Raw genomic sequence first — 22,651 nt, forward strand, 5'->3', positions numbered from 1 at the left:
TCCATCCATCCCTTCGCAGTGTCTGGTTTTGCTGCGGGCTCTTCCCTGCCCCCCTGCACCCGCGCGAGGCAGAGCCGTGCCAGGCGGCTGGCGTCCGCACCCTGTGGGAAAACTTAACTGTAATTCTTCAGCTTTTAAAATCAATTAACCCGTGTGTTAATTAACATCAAGTCGACGGGAGGAGGAGGAGGAGGGGAGAGCGGGAGGGAGGAGGGAGGAAAAGAGCTGCAAGGGCGGATGGCAGCGGAGTTGGCACAGTGCCATCCATTCAGTGGCAACGCCACAGCTCCCTGCGATCGCGGCAGCGGGTATATGTTACGGGGGCCCTGTGAGCGGGCCAGACACTGCCGTAGAGCCAAGGGAGATTATCCAGACCCCCAGGAACAAACGGCAGGCAGCGACCGGAGGCGCAAGTGCCAGGATTACAGACCAGGCTCCTCCGCCGCGAGCCCTTCCTCGGACGCACACCATGGGGATGGGGCTCCCCCGCCAGCGCTGCACAACTCGGACTTCCAGCACTTTTTCCCCCCTTTAGACATCATTCTGCCGCAGTGGAGCCAGCACAACGGATGCTTTCACACCCTGCGAGACAAAGGCCGTCGTCTCCGCCATGACACCGCTCCGTTCCAAGCCGAGGCCGGCATCTTGGAGTCTTTAAAAATAAATGGAAAATGCGAACAATAAACACAGCAATCGAAAAAACCTCATCAACAAACCCCTTGTGCCCGCTCTCCATGCCAGGGGCAACATGGGCATCTGTCGCAGCAGAAGGCGTTTGTGTGGGGCTTGCTTTTTTTTTTTTGCTTTTTTTTTTTTTTTTTTTTTGCTTTTTTCCCCCCGCAAGCTGTTGGCGTGTTTTGCCATTCAGGTTCGTTTACAATTAATGCCAAAAAACCCCAACCACACCCAGCCCAGTCAACAACAAACAAAAGGGAGTAGTCGACATGGAGGGAGAAATGCCCAGGGAAGCTGCAAGAATGCGAGCTCCGGCCGATGCCATTTGCCATTTGGACAACCTCAGGGAAAGGTGCCAATTCTACAGCTCGGGAGGGACCCCGAGGAAGGAACGCGAAGGTCTCCGAACAGCCGAGGGAAGGAAGGGAGGAAGGAATACCGCTCTTAAGGGCAGGATCAGACTGCACACAGCCTCTGCTGGGAGGAGAGGGAATGTTTGACGGTGTAGCGAGATGCCTGTGTATGCACGCGCACACGGAACAGTGCGTACAGACACACAGACACACATGCACACACCGCCTCGGGTCGGTGCAGAGCCAGCTGTGTGAGTGGGGGGTGAGGAGATGTGTGTGTGCCTCTGTGTACACACACACGCGCGTCTGTGTGGGGGTATTTGTGTGCACGCGTGTAACACACGCAGGGAGATGTATGTTTGTGTGCCTCAGTGAGAGAGAACGACAGGGAGTGAGGAAGAGACAGACACAGACACACACACACTCACCCGCTGTCAGTATACTTCCCACTTTTTGACCTAGGTGTACACGGAAGACAAAATAAAAATCATACTGGAGCAGCAAGCAGGCAGCAGAGATTTATCTACATTCACTGCTATCACCAGGGAGATGAATGGGGCCGATCTGAAGCCCTTCACGAGATCCACTATGGGAGTGAAGGAGGAGGAGGGATGCCACACAGACATGCACAAACTTGAAGACAGAGAGATTTGGAAGGTGCTACTTGTGAAACCCAGGTGGCACTCGGAGGGCGAGCAAGGGAAGGAGCCGCACGGGTGCTCCACGGGGTCCGGAGGGCACGGGGGCTTCTGGACAAGGGCGTCAAGGGACAGCTGGCTACTTACGTTGTCTGCGCTGCTGAGGATCCTGCAAGGTGTTCTGTTGGCACTGGGCGCTGAGCCAGGGAAGGGCACTGGAGACAAAAGGGAGAGACAAAAAATAAAGTCATACAATGGGAATATTAATTGCCTCTCTTGCGGATTTTACAAAACTCACAAAATGTTTTCTTTTTGCCTGGTGGTTTGTTTTTTTTTTTTTGTGGATTGGTGCACTTCCTTTCTGCATGGAAAATACTAGCATGGGATTTACAGCCCAGCTACAGGGCTCGGGATTAACAGTGCTGGCATCTTTTGGGCATATTTTTTCTTTTAATGAATGAGCTTTCGCTGTTAATGAGGAATAATCGTTTGGCTAATGAGCTTTGAAACATTAAGAGAAAAGAGGGTTTTTTCCCGTTAATTGCCCTGGTGCGACCGCATGGATGGATTACAAAAGACAGCAGTAGGAACGCAGTACAAAGAGGGGAAATGTCTCCTGGAGTGGGATAAATGCAGAGATGGGTGATGCATCCCTGCACCTCTCCTTCCTTCGCTCTCTCTTACTCCCTCTCTGCCAACTGCTATGGGTTTCCATAACTCCGCAATCAAAGTGGATGCTCGGGGAAGATTATTATAGTCAAACAGTGAAGCATCGGCGGCTAATGTCTCCAGTGTTTAATCATCATACAGTAGAATGGTTTTATGCATATTTCATTTGCATATCATTAAACCACGCTAGCGCGGGACATTCAGAGCTGGAGAGGTACAAAGTTGGGGGGAGAGAGTGGGAGAGCGAGAATGAGACAGAGGGAGGAAGGTCCCTGTGATGCCTATCTTCAAAAGCCAGGGACTTGTTCCATGATCTGTCTTCTACTTTTACTAAAATCATGATGACTTGGAAACCTTTGAAGTTGGATACAACCTTGGATTCTTCTAATTCCAGCAGAGTGATGTATTAGAAAGGGGGAAATGATGCTGCGCTAGACATTTAAAGGAATATAAGCTCCAGTGGAATGGAAATAGGAGCTCTTTGGGGAACGAACTGGCAGACCCAGCCACAGCTTCAGCATCACACTGCTGGGTTCATACTGGTGAAGGATACCAAAGTAATACAAAAGAAATGAAGACAACATATACATTAAGATGGGGATTATATTTACTCTTTCTCTTTTCCTTTTTAAAGGCACAAAGAAGGATGGAACCAGCGGTAATTTACACGCTAATTAGCGAACTGTTGCCTCTTTTTGTGTTTGTTTTTCTTCTCTATTTTGGAGAGGGGCGTTTTCATCGCTGAAGTGATTAATCAATTATTTGGTAGCACAGAGCCTTCTCCACTGGCACTGATCAGGAAGAGAAGGTGGTGGCTGCGGGGGGAGGAACACAGTGGGCTCTTTGTAGATCTTATACATGCACAACATATTAATTGGGGTCTTTATAAAGCTCCCTCAATAGACTATTTCTTTCCTGGAGACCAGCAGCTGGTTAGCCACCGTTGGCGACTCTTCAAACATCCTTTTGGCTGGGGGCAGTTCTGCCGCTGTTTGTTGTTGTGCTTTATTTTCTCTCTCCACAGCGGGGGCTGCGGGTACGATGCTCGCACTGCCCACACTTCTGTATAGGAGACGGACAGACAGAACCAAGACAAGCTCTTGAGCTGGACGGGGAACTTTGCTTCCAAATGAAATACTGTTTTATATTTAAATTACCTTCCTTTTCCTCCCCACTTCTCTTCTCCTCCAAGTCTTTGTGTCTGTTATGAATATTCAGATGAGCCGTGATGTGATTACACTGTACAATTACTTGTGTCCGTGATAGAGGCAAAGGCACTGAGGAAAGACAGAGCCAGATGAGCTTGGAGCTCATTTGGGGTTTGTTTTCTGTATTTTCCCCCATCTCCGTGGCACTGCGGCACATGCAGATGTCGCTGTTGTTCTTCATAAAGCCCTAATGATATGCAAAAGCATAACGACCCCATTTCAGTTCAGAGCATCAACGAAATATTATTGGGGGGGAATCCTAACTGAAGGAATGTCCACATAAATTATTTTTATTTAAATGAAGAGGTGGCAGTGAGGCAGAGGAAGTCACATGAATACATGCATAATGTGAGCACACAGAAAGGTTATCGCCAAGGAGAAGAGGGTTTTGCACTGTGCCTGGGACAAACAGGCTCATTTGGGGAAATCGTTCAGCCCACCATGTGATTTACTTATTTATCATCATTCATCCCTCAGCCAGGGCACCAGGCGTGCTCGCTGCTGGAGACCTGGAGCACCAGGAGCTGGATGCCGGGATGATTCCTGGTTATCCTTCAGAAATACCATTAAGTGTGCAGTGGAAGGGGGACAGGAGAAAAGGAACCAGAGGGAGAATGTTTTAAGTGCCGCAGCTCAGTGACAAAGGAGGGGCCTGATGACAGCTCAGCGATGGAGTGACAAGAGGCCACCCAGGCGCTGGCTGATACCAGGCTGGCATGCGCGCTTCCCAAGGGCCAGAGCGCCGACACAGTGGCTGGTGGGTCCCCAGCACAGGTCAGTGGGACACGGGGTCTTGGGGCAGAGCAGCTCTGGCCACTGTGCCATTGGGAAGCCTGCTGGGGACAGGGAGTCCAGAGCTGGTCAGATCCACTCTCACCCATTTTCCTCAGAGTAGCGAAGGGTACCTGGATATAGTAAGTACAAAAACATGTGTGGGGAACAGGACCCCGTGGCTGCTCTGTCCAGCTGCTTTTCTGGGCTGGGAGCTGCACCCATATCCATCAGCAAGGAGTGAACAAAGAGAGGCAGAGTGGGCCAGCAGTCAACAGCAACACCCTCACCTGAACTGTGTGACAGCAGCTCAGGGATCTGTGCCTCATATGTTTGCCCTGCACTGATCCTGGGCAGCTCTACAGCCTCCACACACCCTTGGTGGTGGGCAGGACTCGAGCTGCAGAAAGATGTGGTCCCAGGGAGAGAGTACTGTTCTCCTCTCCACTCAAAAAAGGGAGAGGCAGGTGGAGAGGAAGGTGGTGATGGTGAAGAGAAGGAAGGTGGAGAGAGGTGCAGATGGGACCCACTGTGAGAGAAGCATCCTCTCCTCCCATGCTCTGGGCATGCACAGACCATACCTGTGGCTCCAGAAAGGTTCCTGAGCAGTCCCTTAGTGGTTAGAGCAGGGTGGCCCCACTGTCTCTGAGGGTGTGCCACTTGTCAAAGGCACAGCAGTGGTGTGAGAGCCTGCCCAAAGGAGGCTGTGATGCCTAGACACACAGTAAGCAGGGAGCCTTAGGCAGGCCAGCCTCAAAGGAACACTGAGACCCCAAACAGGAGGGTTACACTGTAGTCTGTGTCTAAGGACTGATGTGCAGAGGGTGCAATGACCTGTAGACAAGAGGGCAGCTGCTGCCCCATGCTGTTCAGACTCCTGACCCTAGGCCCGTCCAGCTGCCCCGTCCCTCCATTCCCTTCCCACATCTCAACAGATGTGTCCCTTCTGCACTTCCTCTTCTGAAAGGGTGCCCAGGAGACTTAGAAAAGGCAACAGGCTGCCAGGTCTGATCAAAACCAGGACACCAGGACCTCCTCTGGGCAGCAATTCCAAACCTGGGCTTGCCACTACAAACAGCCTGCAAAAATTCAGGACATCGGGGATAACCCAGCAGGCAACCTGACTCAGCAGCTGGGTGTGAATGTCCTGCCTGTGCCCACCCAGCCTCTCAGGGGCATGGCTAAGGCATGTTGCCACCCTGGTGACAAGGAAGCCCCAGTGAAACCAGCCCGGACCCAAGAGAGCAGCCCAAAGCCATCTGTAAGGAACAGGGCAGCCATGATCGGATGGAATGATCTGAGCATAGAATCATATCATGGAATGGTTTGGGTCAGAAGGGTCCTTAATGAAAATCTAGTTCCAAGCTCCATCCCATCAACTGCCCAGTCAATGGCTTCCTGACCCCAGCACTGTGACACCAACCCCAATGGTGCCGCCTGGCCCTGCCTCATCTTTCTGGTCTCCAGCCTCAAAGCAGCTCAGTACCAAGGTGTCCAGACCAAATGGAGCCTGGGAATATGGAACAGCTGAAATGCTGACCCCACGACACCCCCGTGGAGCGTCTGGCACCCAACTCTGCACAGTGCCCAACATGCTCAAATGGCTCCTGCCACTTCCTGACATGCACAGGTGGGAAATATTACCAGAAATATCACCCCAGGGTCCAAGACACTCAGATTGCAGCCTGTGACCATTTGGAAGTCTCTCCATGGAGACTTTAGGAAAGGGCAGCTCCCAGAGCACTGGAGGAACAATTGTGCTGCTTGTCAATTCACCAAATACCCTGAAGAAATTGCTAGTTAGGAAAAGGAAATTCAAGCATTTATAGAATATATTGCTATTCAAAACACCAAAAGAATTGTTTTGCAAATAGTAGCACTGCTGAAGAGGGGAGAGAAGTACATCAGTCACTTGATATTACATATAAGCAGTTTATTAAAGAATTAAATATTTATAGACTATAAAGCAAGCAGGGCGATGAGTTGCAAACAGCTTGCTGAGAAGTATGTTATAAACATTGAGTCTGTCAGGGACTAATAAAGTATGGAGAACACAAATGTTTTATAAAATCACCAGGCCAGTGATGAATCTCCACAGCTGAGATGCTACAGAACCCATGAAGGTTCTTGCTGCACCATGACCCCAGAGCCAGCACAGGAGGGAGGGAGTCAAACAGGGCTGTGTCCCTGCAGACACACCAAGCACTAATGGGAATGCACATGATTCAGTGCTTGGAGAAATTTGATTTTTCACATTATTTTAAACACAGATCTATTAATGGCAAGTTCAGGAATTTTCAGAGTTCAAGGCACTTCCCTCTTTAGCTTTTTATTGCAGCTAATCTTCCATTTCCAATAAAATTAAAGTTTGTGATTCAGATTAAGGTCCCCTCCCTGTAAAGCCCTCTCCTCCCCTTCCCTAAAGAGACAGCATAGCCAGCCCAGGCACCAGCTTCCCTGTCCCCAGCAGTCCTCTGGAGCATCCAGACTCATGTTTGGAGAGCAGCAGCTCTCTCCATCACAGACACAGCACATTTGCAAGGAACAACTAAGATTTTCAGAAACTGTACAAGAGGAACAAATAGGTGGTGGCAGACCCCAAGGACAGGAATATCTTTTTGTTGGCAACATTGGAGGAAATGGCAGCTGACAGGAATGGGCATTTTTTCCTGCATGAAACAGACAGCTTTCATTTTCCAACAGAAATCTGTCACAACAATTGTGAGGACATTGCTGTTCTGTTACTAGTGGAGATGAACCTCCAGACTCCTTTATACGTTTGTGAAGTCAACCCCAGGCCCAGAAGTGATTTTTAGGATAGGGTAAACTAATGCCTTTGGTCACATCCAGGCAGATTCCTATAGCTGTCCCCACAATTTCAAGCCTGGTGGGGTGGATGAAACTCCCAAGGGGTCCAGGCATTCACAACCCTTTGGAATTCACTCTCTTTGCAAGCCATCAGGACTCAGACCCACCTGAAACTACCAGTCACCACCGATCCCATTCCTCAGGCTGGCACTGCAGTGACCACCACCCTCCTGAGGCAGCAGCCAGAGTGGGGTCTGAGACACAGAGGTAAGGTCTGCCCAAAGATGGGGACGGAGCATGGCTGTTGCCTCCTTCTGACTCAGATAAGTCCTTATGAGGTGCAAACGTTAATTAACACAAGAATAAGTGGGCTAAGAACTGTCTGGGGTTGGTGAAGAAAGATTCCATTTAGTAGACAGAGAAACCTCCATTTGCCAGCTGCTCTTTCTGCACTCAGACAAGGTGGGAGATTTTCATCCTCTGAGATGTAATTAAGAGGTATTTTTTTTTACAATAATTTCCAGTCATTATTCAAGCTTATTTGCCAGGGAGGGTATATCAGACTAAATTTTGGGTTAAATAGCAACCTTTGTTGTCCTATGTGGATATGATTATAGCAAGGTTCAGGTCCCACCAGACTCAAAGGCTACAGAAGGTATCAAAAAGCACAGCCCTACCAAAGGCACAAACCCCGTTAGTTCCAGATGGATTGTTTGAGTGGTTTCTCTCTCTCAAGACTGTTAGCTTCAGGGGTTTCTACAGGAAAGTGTGGTACCTCCCAGAGAGCATCATAACCAAATTCTGATGTTTCTGTGCTGCTAGAACTGCTGCTGTCAGCACAAGCTCCACCAGTGACTAAGCCCTGCAAGGATCCCTAAGCATGATCCCAAACCAGGACAATATCTGCTGAGCTTCACTGTTCCTTTCTCCCTATTCTCCCTTCCTCCAGCCCAGGTCTCACCTCTTCCCACATCAGTACACCATGACATTTTGCACCCTCAAATAGGTTTATATACCCCAGTGATTTTACCAAATGTTATTCTATCCCTTTTCTTCCCTGCAATCCTAAAACCATGGAACACAGTGCCATATACTGGGGCTTACTGGTGGCCAGGGTCGTGCCTCCATTGCATTGATGAGCTATCTGCAGGACACACAGCCCAGCTCTTGGCCTGCCCCTATCACTGCTGTTGCAGATTTTGGTGCTGTGCTCATCTCCTTTCAGCTCAACCCCTCAGGGGCATCAGGACATATCAGTTCATGGCACAATTCCCTGACCCCACATTTGACACGTGTTTCGAGTTGATATTTATCCAATGGTCCTTTGCTCCTGCAGTGTTTTCCCTCATCTCCAGGCACCCTCCAGCACTCACGCCTCCTGATATCCCTCTCCAAGACTGATTTCCCTCCTCCCACCTAGGTGTTTCGTGTTGCTGGAACCTGAAGTTCCTTCTCCCTTGTCTGCCACAGTGCCAGTTCAACACTGCCATCCATTTCTAATGTTGACACCTGTAGCCAGCCTCATTCCTAGAGCCACTTTGGACACAGCTGTGGCTCTCCCTGCTCCCCAGGTGTGGGTGCAGGAACCCCACCCTACTTTCAGACCAGGATGGACGTTACTAACACATCGTTTGTACTCTCTCCTCCCAGTCCCATCCCACTTGAGGCCTCGCTGGCACCTGCTTGAACTGCTGTAAAGTCAGCAGCTCCCCAACCCCATAGCTCTCACCTTACCTTCTTTGTGAAAACATGGAGAACAAGAAAGAGACAGACTGATCGGAGAGAATGCTTCAGGATGAGAATTATCAGCACATTTTATTGGCATATTCCCACCTGCTAGCATTATGACCTGCAGGATGGAGGTAAGGAGTTCCAGCTGAGTATGGATTAAATACCTGTGTGCCCAAGCAAGCATCAGACTCACAGGCCGAATCATAAAGAGGAGATATTTAAAGGTGTGCTTGCTGTTCCTCTGTAAGCATTTTGCAGATCTCTGTATGGTGCCAAGCATTAGTCAGGCAGCCAACGTGCATCACTCAGGCCAGGAAACCCCAGGAGAAAGGTAATGACAAACACTGTGACACACAGCTCTGTGTGAGCCCAGTGATTTCAATCAGCACCAAGGGAACTGATTGTCCTCTCAGGCATTCAGGGGGTCACATCTGAGCTATTGCAAACTTCCCAAGCACATCTTCGCTACCCACTCATACGTGCAGAGCCTGTTTGCTGTCCATGGCTGGAGCCAGAACTTTGTGAATGGAGAATGAACTGTTCATGCTTAGAGAGCAGCTGCTCCAGGGCTGTAGTGATGCAGGGCAGGACTGCCCCAGGGGTGCAGGGGGACAGTATGCCTCTGAAAGCTAAAACTCCCTCATATGTTGCCATGACTGACTCATTGCCAGCAGCATGAAGCGCACATTTCAAAGGCCATGCAGACCAGCTGGATCACATTCCCAGGAGAACTGGTGTTTTGTGTCCTGTATCTGGTACACCTAACTTAAAATAGGAACATATTTCATCAGGCAACAGATTATCCCAAGCACATTGTCCCCACTGAGCGGTTCTGAGCACACCTCAGACAAAGGTGGTGCTGTGCCACTCTCACAAATTCAGGTTTTAAATACAGCAAATATACACATGTGCATCATATATTTTGTTATGGATATTCCCTATGTATTTTAAGATGGGTTTATTTTACTTTAATGGACTCCTTTCAGGAATATTTGCAATCCCGGCAGCCTGTGAGCAAGGCTACTGCTGAACACACTCCTCCCTCCCGCCCAGCCAGATCTACGCCCTGGGATGCTGGTTCAGTGCGTGGCACGTGTCCCACGGAGCCATCACCTCCCACAGAGCATGTGGGAGCCATGTAGGCTAACAGGATTTGTGGCTGTCACACCGCCTGGCAGCTGCAACAACATGAGCCTTGAGCACCAAAAAGAGCTCGGAACCCACCCTGCCATCCCTCCAGCACAGTGGGAACTGAGCACCCTGCAAAATTGTCATGCAGTGGTTTACTGTGTGTTTGACCTAACATGCTGGATAACTTCCAAGGAGGAGGAGGAGGGGGAGGACGTCCTCTCACCTCCCATGGAATGTTACCCCACATCAGCGCTCACCAGATTGCCTCTGTTTTGGCTCCGATGCCAGCACAAGGGGGGTGCAGGAACAAATTTCTAGGCTGAGAAGGGAGGAGCACTGGAACACTCCCTTTTAGCATGGTCAGTTAATTAGGTTTAAACAGCTCTGGAAACTCCACCCCTGATTTCTAAGGAAGGGGCCTGCAGCAAAGACCAGCAATATTTAAACATTTGCATTGTGAGGACAGAAATGAGATAACCTGAAAAACCCACAACTACTTCCCACACCACCTGGTTAGTCCTTGGATGGCATCACTGCAAAGGCACTTACGCTATAGGATGTCAGATAGCCATGCTTCTTTTTTTAATGAGAGAATTAGAAGGAACATTTGGCAGTGGACTTCCTGCCTCATGACTGCCTGCAGAGGAATATTTCTGCATCTTGTTAAAAAGATCATGATTAAGTCAACACCTGATTTATCCCAATCTCTTTTTTCCTATATTCCTATTCTCTCAGAGCTCTCATATGTGCTGATGCCTCTGAACGCTCTGAGCAGGGGCTCAGGTGGCCATGCCTGGAGTCAGAGCCCCAGCGCTGCTGGGGAGTGAAGGGGTGCCCATGCAAGGGGATCCTTGGATGACAGAGCCTTGGACCCCCAGCATGACAGAAAAGGGTTCTGCAGGTTCTCCAACAGACAGTAGCACAATAAACACCCCCAAACTTGTCTGCTATAACAAACACAGTTTTATTACAGAAAAGCTTCCAAATTGAAAATGATCAATGTGCTTTTAGGAGCCTGTGGAGACAGATCACCTGTACTCACTGAAAGAAGAAAGATGATTTTAGAAGCTACTGTTAGAATCTGCTCTCTTCTCCTCCCTTTTTAACCAAGGAAAAACATAAGAAAGATGGGCAGAAGGAAAACAATATCTCAGGAATTCCACAGCTTCCCTCTCCTGACAGCATTTTACCAAAATTATGCTACTGTTTGCCATTCCATTGTTTCTCCTTGTCACTGGGAGTTTAGGGTTTTCTATGTCCAGGTTATTAATGAAATACTAAGCAAAAGAACATGATTGTTCACGTCTCAGCCTACAGGGATCTAAATAGTGGTCAGACATTGACAGGATTTGCATCCAATGGCTCAGAGTCATACCACGGGCCACACAACCCCCATGCACTTGGGGCAAAACATACAGATCACAGACTCACAGCACAGTTTGGGCTGGAAGGGACCTTCAGAGGTCACCTAGTCCCACCCCTGACATGAGCAGGAACAAGGAGGGACCAAAGTTGGCCTTTCCCTCTCATTTTGCAAAAAGGTGTCTCTGAGCTGCCAGAAAACAGGTAATACAACATGAGCAGTTACACTGAACACTTACAGACAGATTGACCAGAGTGCTTTCAAAAGAACCCAGGGTCCACAGACTTCAGGTTCCAAGCTGCTGATCCAACCTAGCTGCTATTTAAGCCATTAAGTCTTAAACATAGGAAACAAACTATTCTTTTCCCCTTGGCAGCGGCATCTTCACGTTTGAAAGCTGTTGTCATATCAGCCTCCTCTGCTGTTATCATAAAATTTGTACCTAGGAGCCAAAAGGACAGGACAGACCAGAGCTTGGAATGCTGCCTCTGTACTTTTGCTGACTCATCTGTTCAGAAGTATGAGCAACCATTCTACAAGCAATATCACATTAGCACCAAAAGCTTCCCGAAGCTGATTCTCAGCCTACATTTACCTTCATAAATAAATGTAGAGAATCAAGTTGTTATCTTGTTATCAAACACCACATAAGGCTGGCCCAAAATAGCACTTTCTCCTTGCAAAGGGTTCCCACTGGTTCATTGTTCATTCATTCCTGTAGGAATAATCCATTCTGTTTGTATGAGTGTGCTGGAATGGCTTGAGGGGTGAGATGGATTCCTAAAGTGTCCAACCCTGTGTGATTCATAGTCAATGCTCTTGAGCAGGAACAGGCCAGGTGCTAATCCCTTCTGTTTTGTCTGCCGCAAAAAGCAGCATTTGACACATCAAGGGTTTGCACTGAATTTCTGTGGCAGATGTGTAGCCACCTCCAGCAGGACATGAGCTGTGCACACCTAGAGAGCCCAGTAGGACCAGTGAATGGTATGGTGAGCACCACGTCAAACATGCCATCAGCCTGCCTGCCTCCGGCATGAAATCTGCCCATCTCCACTGATCCTTGTTTAACTCAAAGGGTGTTTTAAAGGATGTGATTTTAATAAGCACACAGCTCAGACCAGGAATACTGTATTTCTTTCTCCTGAGTGATGAAGTGGGCACTTGGACTCTTTGCATTGATTTCTAATCTTCTATTTCATACTCTGACAGTGAGCCCTGGAAACCACGTTCTCTCAGCTGCTCTGTGAAGGTTTCTGTAAGTAAGAGCAGCTGAGGCTGGTCCGGCCAAAAGGGAGGACCCAAATATCAGAGTCCCAAACTTTATGCAGCCCACAGCTCTTCAGCCTGGCCAACCAGAGTAATAATCATAATAATAACAAGAACAATAATAGTCGTAATGAGAGAAGACATGTGCAGACTTTGATGCAAAGGAGCTCAAAGTGGAGCTCTGCTTCTCGGGGTGTAGGCAAGTTCCCCCTTGCCAGGGTGGGCAAAATGTTTGGGAGATGGGAAGTTAAAAGCACGTGGATCTACTAATAAGAAAGACCCACACACAGATCCACCCTCAGATCCACTCCTGAGCACACCTGGATTTTGTCTCATTCCCCACGTGCACCAGAGCCGTGGCTGGGCAGGAGCCTGCTCTTGGTTCCGAAGAGCCTGACTCCCAGGAAAGCCCCCAACACAGTCACACTGCTTTCCTCAAACAGGACAGGGATTGCAGTCCTTTCCCATTACACCTGGGTCGTGTTTCTGACAAGGAACACCTGTAATTAAAGTCACAAAAATCTTCTTTCCAGATGCAAAGGAGACCTTTATTATTTGTTACTATAAAGCAAAGGCTTCTAGTTTTTTTTTTTTCATTGCAGTCACTTTTGTTTCAGAGGTCACAAAACACACCCTTCTCTCCTTAAACATCAGCACTGGGGATTTAATTCCTGTGCATCCTGACGAACCGCATCCCTCACAGATGTCAATGCCTACTGCCTGCAGATCCTCTGACCAGGTCCCAGCCACCCTCACACCACCCGCTACTGTCATTCCTGTGGAGCCAGAAATATTCTTTAGACTCATCAGCTGCTGTGAAGCCAGAGCTGTAAAGTCAGATCTTTTCCTCCTTTAAATGTGACTGGCTATTTACTCCCTAACAATTCTGCTTCAGAGCTGATTTAGCATTTTTATTGGAATGTGAAAGCTCTTAAAAGAAGAAAAAAATCTAATCAGGCAGAAGAGATAGAAAACTTGCTGAATTTTTTCTCCCCCCTTTGCACCCCTTCAATCCTATCAAAAGCACATCTTCCATTCATTGCTTCCCCATGTCATTATGACAAGCAGCTACAAATCAATAGCAGCAGCAAAGGCAGCCCCGGCCCGCGCGCGCCCCGTGATAAAGATTCACTCTCAACCCCGATTTGCTAATAGCACATAATAGCAGCCATTGGCGCCCCGCATTAAATCATACATTTCACTCGGCGTTTATTATGGGATTTTTAAAACTCCTCACCAAATTGGATTTTCTCGATGGTCTCTAATTTCCACATTTATCATTTAACATTAAACTCCTCTATGGCGAGGGGGTTGGGAAATGGGGAAGGAAGAGAGGAGCCATGCAATTCTGTATTTTCCTCTTTCTTTTTTATGAAAACCCATAAATAATCCCAGGTATAGTTGCCATCAGCCCTGAAGTTTTATATATATAAAATACCAGAATTTAGGATAGAATAGCTTTGGGACTCAGCTTACCTGCATGCAGCCCTTATAAAGAAGAGGAAATTAAAGAGAGAGCCATAAGGAAACAGATTTTAAATAACAAATCCAATAAACAAAATAGTCAACAAAGTAAGTGGGTATGAAAAGCACTCGGGAAAATGACTGTGAATTTCCTCATTTGAAAGAGCTAGTAGCAAGGAAAGATGGACCAAAAAAATTTTAAAATCCTCAACAAAACATACATGAATAAAGCCTTATTGTCTCTTTTCAGTTCACAGAAAATTAATTTAGCAAATAAAGTGAAGACTTAACAACAGAGGAGCTTTGCCAAGGCAGAGAACAAGAATCCTGTGATCTGGGTGACCAGAGGACTGCATCAGAGGACAAGTGCTCAGGGAACTTTCCCCAGTCCATTCCAGTATCAGACACTTGTTCAGAGAACACACGTGACAGTCCCTGCTCTTACACCAAGCAGAGCTGCTCAGCTTGTGAGTATCAAGGCCCAGATCCTTCATCATCTTGGCCTTGAAAGAAGCATCCAGATCCAGCGCTACTGGAAGCACCCTCCATTCAGACATGAATTTGAGTCTGGCATGAACAAAGGCCATGACTCCTGAAACAGGAGGTGATGTGATAAAGGCATGGTGAATTAAGCTTTCAGTGCTTGTGATTTCCAGCCAGGAGACATGAACTCAATCAGCCTCTGTCCAACATCCAATTAGTACAATCACCTCAATTCACAAACTACTGAACAATTTAACCAGGACTCTGCTTAAAAGTGCTGGGAGATTTCTGTTCTGGCACATTTTGGTTTCAGTAAAGAGCTCTTAGAGATAAAATTCCTCACTTCAGCTGCTGAGGTAACCACATCACAGGCCACACTCATTGGAGCTCTGGGCCTTTTGCAGCTGCATCAATGTTGTTCTGAATCAAGCTGAATGCAGGGGCAGCAACTCTAATTATCTTCTCTTAAACTTATAGCACAACATTCCAGATCCTCTCCTTTGAACTGTTACCTGATCCCCTGAGCATTGGCAGCAGTAGCAAAGGCTGGCAGGTGTAAATGCTCCTGGGAATCAGTCACCTCTCACAAAGCCAAAGACCATCCCGGCATGGTTTTTCCCTCCTTGGAATGGCTAGTAGTTTTCAGGGAATACAACCGTTAGTTACTGAACCTGAGCATTGGCCACCATCAATTTAACAAGTCACAGAGTCTCTTATACCTTCACAGGAAGCAATGTGTGTCCCTCCTATCTACAGCCAGAACATGAACTTGGCCAATGCAAAATGGAATCACCCTTTACTTACTAGAGATATCTGTTCAAAATTAGAGCATCAGTCAATCTAGGAACACAGCAGAGGGAAAGAATGTCATACTTTAGGGTAAGAGCTTTTTTTACTTTAGTCATCCCACACAGTAAAGGACAAAGATTCCATAGACAAACATCTTGCTGCACAGCAAGTTTAAGGATGTGCTGGGGTCTCATTTCCTGTTTTTCCCTACTTTTCCTGTGGCATTGCCAATTCAGTTTGAGGCTTCCTGCTACCATTTCCTACTTCTTAGTTTCATTCAGGCACATGAGCAGTCCCTAGGTGCTGGTGAATACACACTTTCCAATGCCTCCCACTGTTCCTTACAGCTCCAGAATTCAAAACATCCCGTGGTTTATTGATCCACCTAACCACACTTTGCCACCAATCTTTGCATTCTTCCTGACTCATGCATCAGAGTGGAAAGTGTGTGACACATCACTTTCCAACTGACCTGAAGGGTTTTCACACCATGTAGTCACAATTCCCTGACAGCCACTCTTTCTCCTTCAGTTGGCATCTGATAGAAAAATATCCAGTATTACCAGAGTGATTCTGCAGTTCTTGAGCAAGCCAAGTGTGGTGGTGATGAGTGTGGTCAGACCCTGGCACACACTGCCCAGAGAAGCTCTGACCGCCCCATCCCTGGAAGTGTCCAAGGCCAGGCTGGATGGGGCTTGGAGCAACCTGGGACAGTGGAAGGTGTCCCTGCCCGGGGGCATCTTTAAATGCCCCTTCCAACTTAACCCAGTCTGTGATCCTGTGACTTTGGAACATAGTTGCTTCCATCCTGCCCCAAAGAGATCTACTTGTGGGGGGTGAATATCTGACAAAGAACAGTCAGTTATCTGTGGATGCCACGTTTAAGCCCGTGTCAGCAAGGTCTGCAGGACACCCTGGAATGAAAAGTCTTCTTAAGAGCAGTGTCACCCAAGCAGGGTTTCAACCATGGTCAGGAAATCACGTCCTGGGTTATCATGTTTGTGGTAAGAACATTCTCTGTTATAATCACCCAGATTTGGATATACATCTACAGGAGAAAAATCAATCCCTGCATGTGAAAACAAAAGCATGGATGTGCTCCCTTCTAGCTGAAAGGGGCTGCTGATGCACCAGGTCTAAGCTCTACCTGACCTGGCCTTGCACAGGTTCCCCCGGATCCTGCTGGGAGGGATCTCTGATCACTGCAACCTTTTCTCTGTAGGAATTACTTCCCCCATGACCCTTCCCAAACTGCAGTCTGTACAGCAGGTTGTCTGAAACTCATTTGTGCAAACACTTCACATTTAGAGATGATTATGTGTACAATAGTATCTCATGCATGCTTTGCGGTAATAAAACAGATCGAGTTTTTAAGTGATCTATCTGTGTGAAAAACTATAATAATAAAAAAAAGCCCAAAGGCTATGGCATTAATTAAATCCTTCAAAGCCCACATGGGCTGTTTCACTGGGACAGTGAACAAGCAGCTCAGTACCAGCAGTTTTTTGTTCAGACTTCAGGTCTTAAAACTACAGGAAACACATGACTGTTGTGTGAACACATGGATTGATTTATTGGTTTACAACAGGAAAAAAAAACAAACCCAAAATAAAAGTATCATAATTTGAATGGTCTCAAATCCAAAAGGCAAATGCCCAAAAGAACATAGGGTCAGCAAAACTGTAGGATGGCAAAAGCTCCATAAAGTTTATTTTTACCCCAGTAAATAAAAGGTTTTACTAAAACAAATCAAACAGGACTCACACAACTGGCTTCTTGGCTAGCAGATGGTTCTCCCAGCTTTGTGCTAGAGGGATGAGGCCCAGAGCCAGCTCTGCCAGGACCATCCCTTTTGGAACAAATGGACAAGATGACAGAAAACATCAGTTGTAGTATGTTTTCATTTTCCTACCTTATTGAGAACACACTGAAAAGTTTCTCCTTGCATCTTATTAAGAGACAAATTCTGACTCAAGCCCAGGAAGAGCCAGGTGTACCCATCCCACCAGTACCGATGGGATCCACCCCAGGTGTGTTTGGCCCAGATGGGGAGGCTGGAGGCTGGAAGGCTCACCAGCACAGAGCTCCCTCTCACGCAGAGCCTAGCACTGTGACACTTGGTGAATACTGATCGCTTTCCATGAGTGATCTCCAGCACTGAAGCTGAGCCTGTGAGCACTCAGCCACAGAGAGGCTAAAGGGATGCTGAGATCCTGCATCCTCTCCTGTGGGACCAGGACAGGGTAGCACTCATGGTGATGCACCTGGGCTCCAACCACGCCAGGACTTAGACACGGGGCACTCTCAGCATCATGGCCTCAGCATTGTAATTTGTTTCTTCCATTCTGTCAGTGCTCAAACTTGTTGACCTTTCAATCATTGTTGCCCTCTCTGTCCTCATCGTGGCTTTCAGGGAGGACAGCAGGTTTATTACAGGCCAATTGGGAGTGTTCTCAGTACAGTCATTTGTCCAAGGTAGTTCCTGAATCACTGTTCCTGATCAAACAGGATCAGGGAGCCAGGACTCAGGTTAAGTGGCATTCTTACTCCTGGAATGCTGAAGGCCGAACGGAGGCACATTAGCAGAGCTATGAACAAACGTCAGCAAATGGGCAGCAGCAGCAGCTCTGTGTACAGTGGGCTGCAGCTGGGGCAAACCTCGGTGCTAAACACAGTTATACTGAAATGTGAAAAGCTAAAGCAGTGTTTGTGTTTTCTGAGGAAGGTGAGAAGGCAAATGATGTAAGGAACAGTGGTAAAATGGGTGAGGGTCTGCCCAAGGGAGAGCTTCAGCAGGGCAGGATTTTATATTGATCAGCTGCCACCTTCCTAATATAAAGGAGGATTTTTCAGTATTATCCAGTGCTGAAGTTCTGGCACTGGAAGGCAGCAGTTCCATCATTCAAACAAAAGCTGCAGATGACCTCAAACAGCTTAAGACAGGTCTGCTTAAATCCATCCAGACCTGCTTCTGGCCAGTAAAAAACACAGATTCTCACTATAACAGTTTTGGGGTTTTCTGTTTTTAATTGTGTGAAGAGGTGCCAGGCACTAAAGCTGATGTGCGTTTCCACATGATAGATTGCAAACAAACAGGTATGAAAGGTCTCTTCCAAAAACTGTCACAGTGTTAATGCTGTGCCCACAACAAGCCCTGCCCAGCAGGCAGTGACCCTCTCTGACACTGCAGGAAGCCCCTCAGGCACCCCAAAGAGCAGCAGGGCCTGCCCAAGTCCTCCTGCAAGGTCCCAGGCAGTGCCAGGAGTGCCCAGAAGATGCTCTCACACTCTAGTAACACACAGATAGAAATGGGGACCTGCACCTTTCAAGTTCTCCAGCATTAAATCAGTGATGCAGAGCGGCAGTTGTATCAAGCTATTCTGCCAACATGAATCCTGGAGATACAGACCCAAACCAGCAAAGCTGATTAGTAGTGTGGGAGCTCCTTGCATGCTCCTCCAAAACACAATTAAAAGAGTTTTATTCTGAGTAACGAGAGTTAGAGGGTCAAAAGAGTTTCCATTTCAAAAGGCAGCAGGATACAAGCTAGCAGGAAGAGGAAAGCAATTTGCCCAGATTTTGTGCTAGAAATAGGTGGGTATTTAAGCTGCTGGGCTTCAATTTCTCACAAAAATTTTATCCCACCATTCCTAAGGAAAATAGGAAAATCAGTACAAAGACAAACCTTTCCAATATTGTGATAACAATAATCCTGCTTCTACCTGCAGCAAGTACAGGTTCTTCCACCTTGCTTCAACTTTGGGCTTCCCCATCAAGTCTTACAAAGAACCAATAAAAATCCTTTCAATTCTCTCAATTTTAAAATTTATTATTATTAAAAGAGAAAAAAAAAAGATTTAAAATTGCAGAGGAACCTCAGCAAACAGTCTTTCAACCAGCACTGGCTTTAAGGAGCCAAAAATGCAGTCTCCCATGGCAAAAATACAGAAATATTGTCCAGTGTCTGGCAGTCTGCAGTTCACCTTGTTCCACGGTTCTTTCTGTGGCCCAGTCTGGCTGCAGCCAGCTGCCTTTCTGCAGGCTCCAAGGAAGATTGCTTTTGGGAGATCTTCTATCTACATATTTTAACTGAATCAATGTGCAGAGTTTCTATGAAATGAGATGCTGCAGAGATGACAAAAACTGTGACAATTTCCTTGGTTAGAGACTAGAGGAGCAGAGCTGTTGGATTTCATAGAAACCAGCCAATAACAAATAATAATAAAAAAATCTTAAACATCAGTGAAAGCAGTGTGGAAGGTGACTTCATCTAAATCTGAATGGTGGACAGATCTCGCATTGTCGGCCTGATTTGGGATTTCCAGAAGTTACTTGGCTTTCCTCAGATCAGTGTGACCTTGTCTTCAGCTCTCTGAAGACATGGGAAAGGGGAGATCTTTCCTCAAACACTGCCAAAGCAACAGGCTGCTCACTCATTCCTGGCTTTTCTGCTAACATAAAGGTAGCAGCAGAGAAGGGATTTACTCCATAGGTTCTCTAAATACACCTATAGAAATAAAACAACCCTTTTCTGAATAAACCAATTTCCAAATATTTGTCATATTATGGGAACCCAAAGAAACATTATTTTTATATTAAAAATTTTTTTTTGATTCTAAGATGAAGCAGATTCCAGGTTTGTGGGGAAAAAAGACAAACTGCATTGGAATCTTGCATTCAAGCTTTTGTGTTCATCCCCTCTCCTGACCCCACAGAAAAGCTTTAGGAGCACAACTTGAAGGATGCTCATGTGCTTTTATAGTCAGTAAAAATAATTTTGTACATAATTAAGTCTTTTCTGATTAATGAAAAGCCTTTTTTAATAAGGAAAATACAGCCTAGTTAATATATTAGTAATCAGACCTGTCCATGAAAAAAAAAAGGGACAAGTATTACAATGGCTGTAGAAAATCCTGCGTATCTCCAGATTAGGAACAATAGGACAGTTCAGCGTCAGGCACTGCTGAGTTTTCTAATCAGATAAAACCTTTAGCAGTAGTTACATCACTGCAATTCCTTCGTTTAGTAGCAGGAAGGTGAAACCTGGGATATGTTTGCTCAGAAAAAAGAGCTTTTATTTTTCCTTTTTATGACAACATTTAAGAATTGTCATTGTTCCTAAACTCCTCAATCTACATACACATTCAAAATTACAAATGAATAATTTTATATACTTACATATATAATATTATATAAAAAGTATATTACTGCATTCAATATTGTATCTATTTAATGTACATTATTCTATTGCAGAACCTTTTATTGAGTAATTTTTATAGCACAGCATTATCTGATCCTGTGCTGTCTAGGATTAGCACTGTAAATATTCTAAAAGCCAAGGTGAAGTTGTTAGTGACAGTACAATGTCCTTACACTTGGTTTATAAACAAATGTTAATAAACTGAACATATCAATGCAATATTAATTGCTCACCTCACTCTGCACAGAATCACACACTCTTGTTCCTGCCACCAGGAATGGTTCACTCCCTGAATTTGGATGTCTCAGGTCTAAATGCTCATCTGTTTTTTAAGAAAACAACAGAATTTTAACTGGGCCTCAGAACTCCAGCTTTTGTCTGTACTGTGATTAGACATTAGTGATAGTGAGACTCCAAGCACTGGATTACTATTAATGCTTCCATATGACTGGAAACATTCCAAACCTGGAGACACAGGGACGTTGTGACTTACAGGCTTCATGCCCAAGTCTCCGAGCAGACTTTTCCCCTCTCTTGCACAGAACTGTTCCCCGTCTGGTCCAAGGGTTTGGTTGCTCTCTGCAGAACCACCTCCCACTCCTGAATCTAGCTTCTAGACATTTATGTTATGTGCTTCAGGGCAGTTTGCTGCTCTGTGAAACCCTGGTTCAAGGAACATCTCACACTCACTGGGGGATGCTAACTCGGAGAAAACCAGCAGTGTTTGCCACAAAGTAATCCTGTAGGGAGAATACTGCTTGGCTTAAATATTAATTTTATATATATTAAATGTATTATTTTATATATATTGTTATATATAACTTCATGTAATTGTTTCTCAAAATGCAGAATACATAAATCTATGTGCTGTCCTTTAAAGAACTGGCCTCCTAAAGCAAAGTTCCATGTCAGTAATGTGTATGAGCCTGTATCCACACTACAAAACAGCGACATTCTCAGCTGAGGCTGCAAACCCCCATCACTATGTCCTTTTCCTGAGCCTGTCAGCCCACCAAACCCACCTATTCTGCTGCTTCCCGGTGCCACCAGAGCCCTGCCACATGCAGTGCCAGAGCACAGCTGAACTCCGGTGTCATCCTTTGTTCCTGATTTCTTGGAATTCCTCAGCCGAAATGAGACAACCCAGGGTTTTTGTACTTCATTTCATAGAGCCTTCCCCTACCTCCCGTTCTGCAGCCTGCAACAATTGCTTTTCACATGCTTCCTTCCTCAGCCTGGTCCTTGGGAAAGAACAAGAGGCAAAATGTTTACAAGAGACAGACCGGCTGTGCCCTGCTGAGGGTTTGGTTGCAGCATTTCTGCTCCCAGCCTAACCAACATTGAAGCTCTCTAGAAGTTTCCATTTTTAATCATTCCAAATCAGCTTGTTTTCCAGACCAGCTAGTTGAGAACCCCTCATCCAGAGCATGTCAGTAGGGCAACGTGCTGGTTTTCACCCAGAGAGCAGAGCCCGTGATAAATAACACACAGAGCTCTGTGAGGATGAGTGTCCTCTACAGCTCACAGCCCACAGGCTTCATTATTGCATCGCCCATAATTCAATTCACCCTTCCTAAAAGGTCTCTTGCTGCACCCAACCCCCACCTCTGAAAACACGTCCCACTAATAATTCGCGATTAATGCCGTCAATTACCAACTCTCCCCCAGCCACTCTCCATCCCCTGATTGGGTCGGAATGGAAGGGAAGCAGCATCTAACCGGGGAGGAATAGAAGTAGGGGTAAAATAGCAATAAAAAGTAATTACATAAAAATGCTAAACATATTACATCTGTTAGTTTGCTGAGCCCAGTGGGCTTGACAATTCCAGATTTTTGCCTTTGTCTGCGCTCAGACAGACAAGAATAAGAGAAACAGGGAAAGGATCTTTCAATAAGATTATTAAATCAGTGCATGAAAAATAAGTCGTCATTACATTGCAAAAGGGAGAGAGTAACTCGCTGAAATGTCTTTCTGCAGCTTTGCCTTTGTGATCTGCAAGGTGCTGTGCTCCTGCTTACACTCTGTTGCCCTGGCAACATACTCCTGTAAAATAAAGATTATTAAAGCGCATATGATTATTTGGCCGCACAGTGAGTGAGGC

General features: G+C 46.4%; 1 long non-coding RNA gene across 1 annotated transcript; it reads left to right on the forward strand.

Moving 5' to 3' along the window:
* Positions 1-2,079: 2,079 nt before the first annotated feature.
* Positions 2,080-16,727, forward strand: LOC125331930. Its single transcript, XR_007206277.1, has 2 exons — positions 2,080-4,317; positions 14,328-16,727. It is a non-coding gene; the product is annotated as an uncharacterized LOC125331930 (long non-coding RNA).
* Positions 16,728-22,651: the final 5,924 nt, after the last annotated feature.

The sequence above is a fragment of the Corvus hawaiiensis genome, chromosome 12, assembly GCF_020740725.1.
Source record: "Corvus hawaiiensis isolate bCorHaw1 chromosome 12, bCorHaw1.pri.cur, whole genome shotgun sequence".
NCBI lineage: Eukaryota > Metazoa > Chordata > Aves > Passeriformes > Corvidae > Corvus > Corvus hawaiiensis.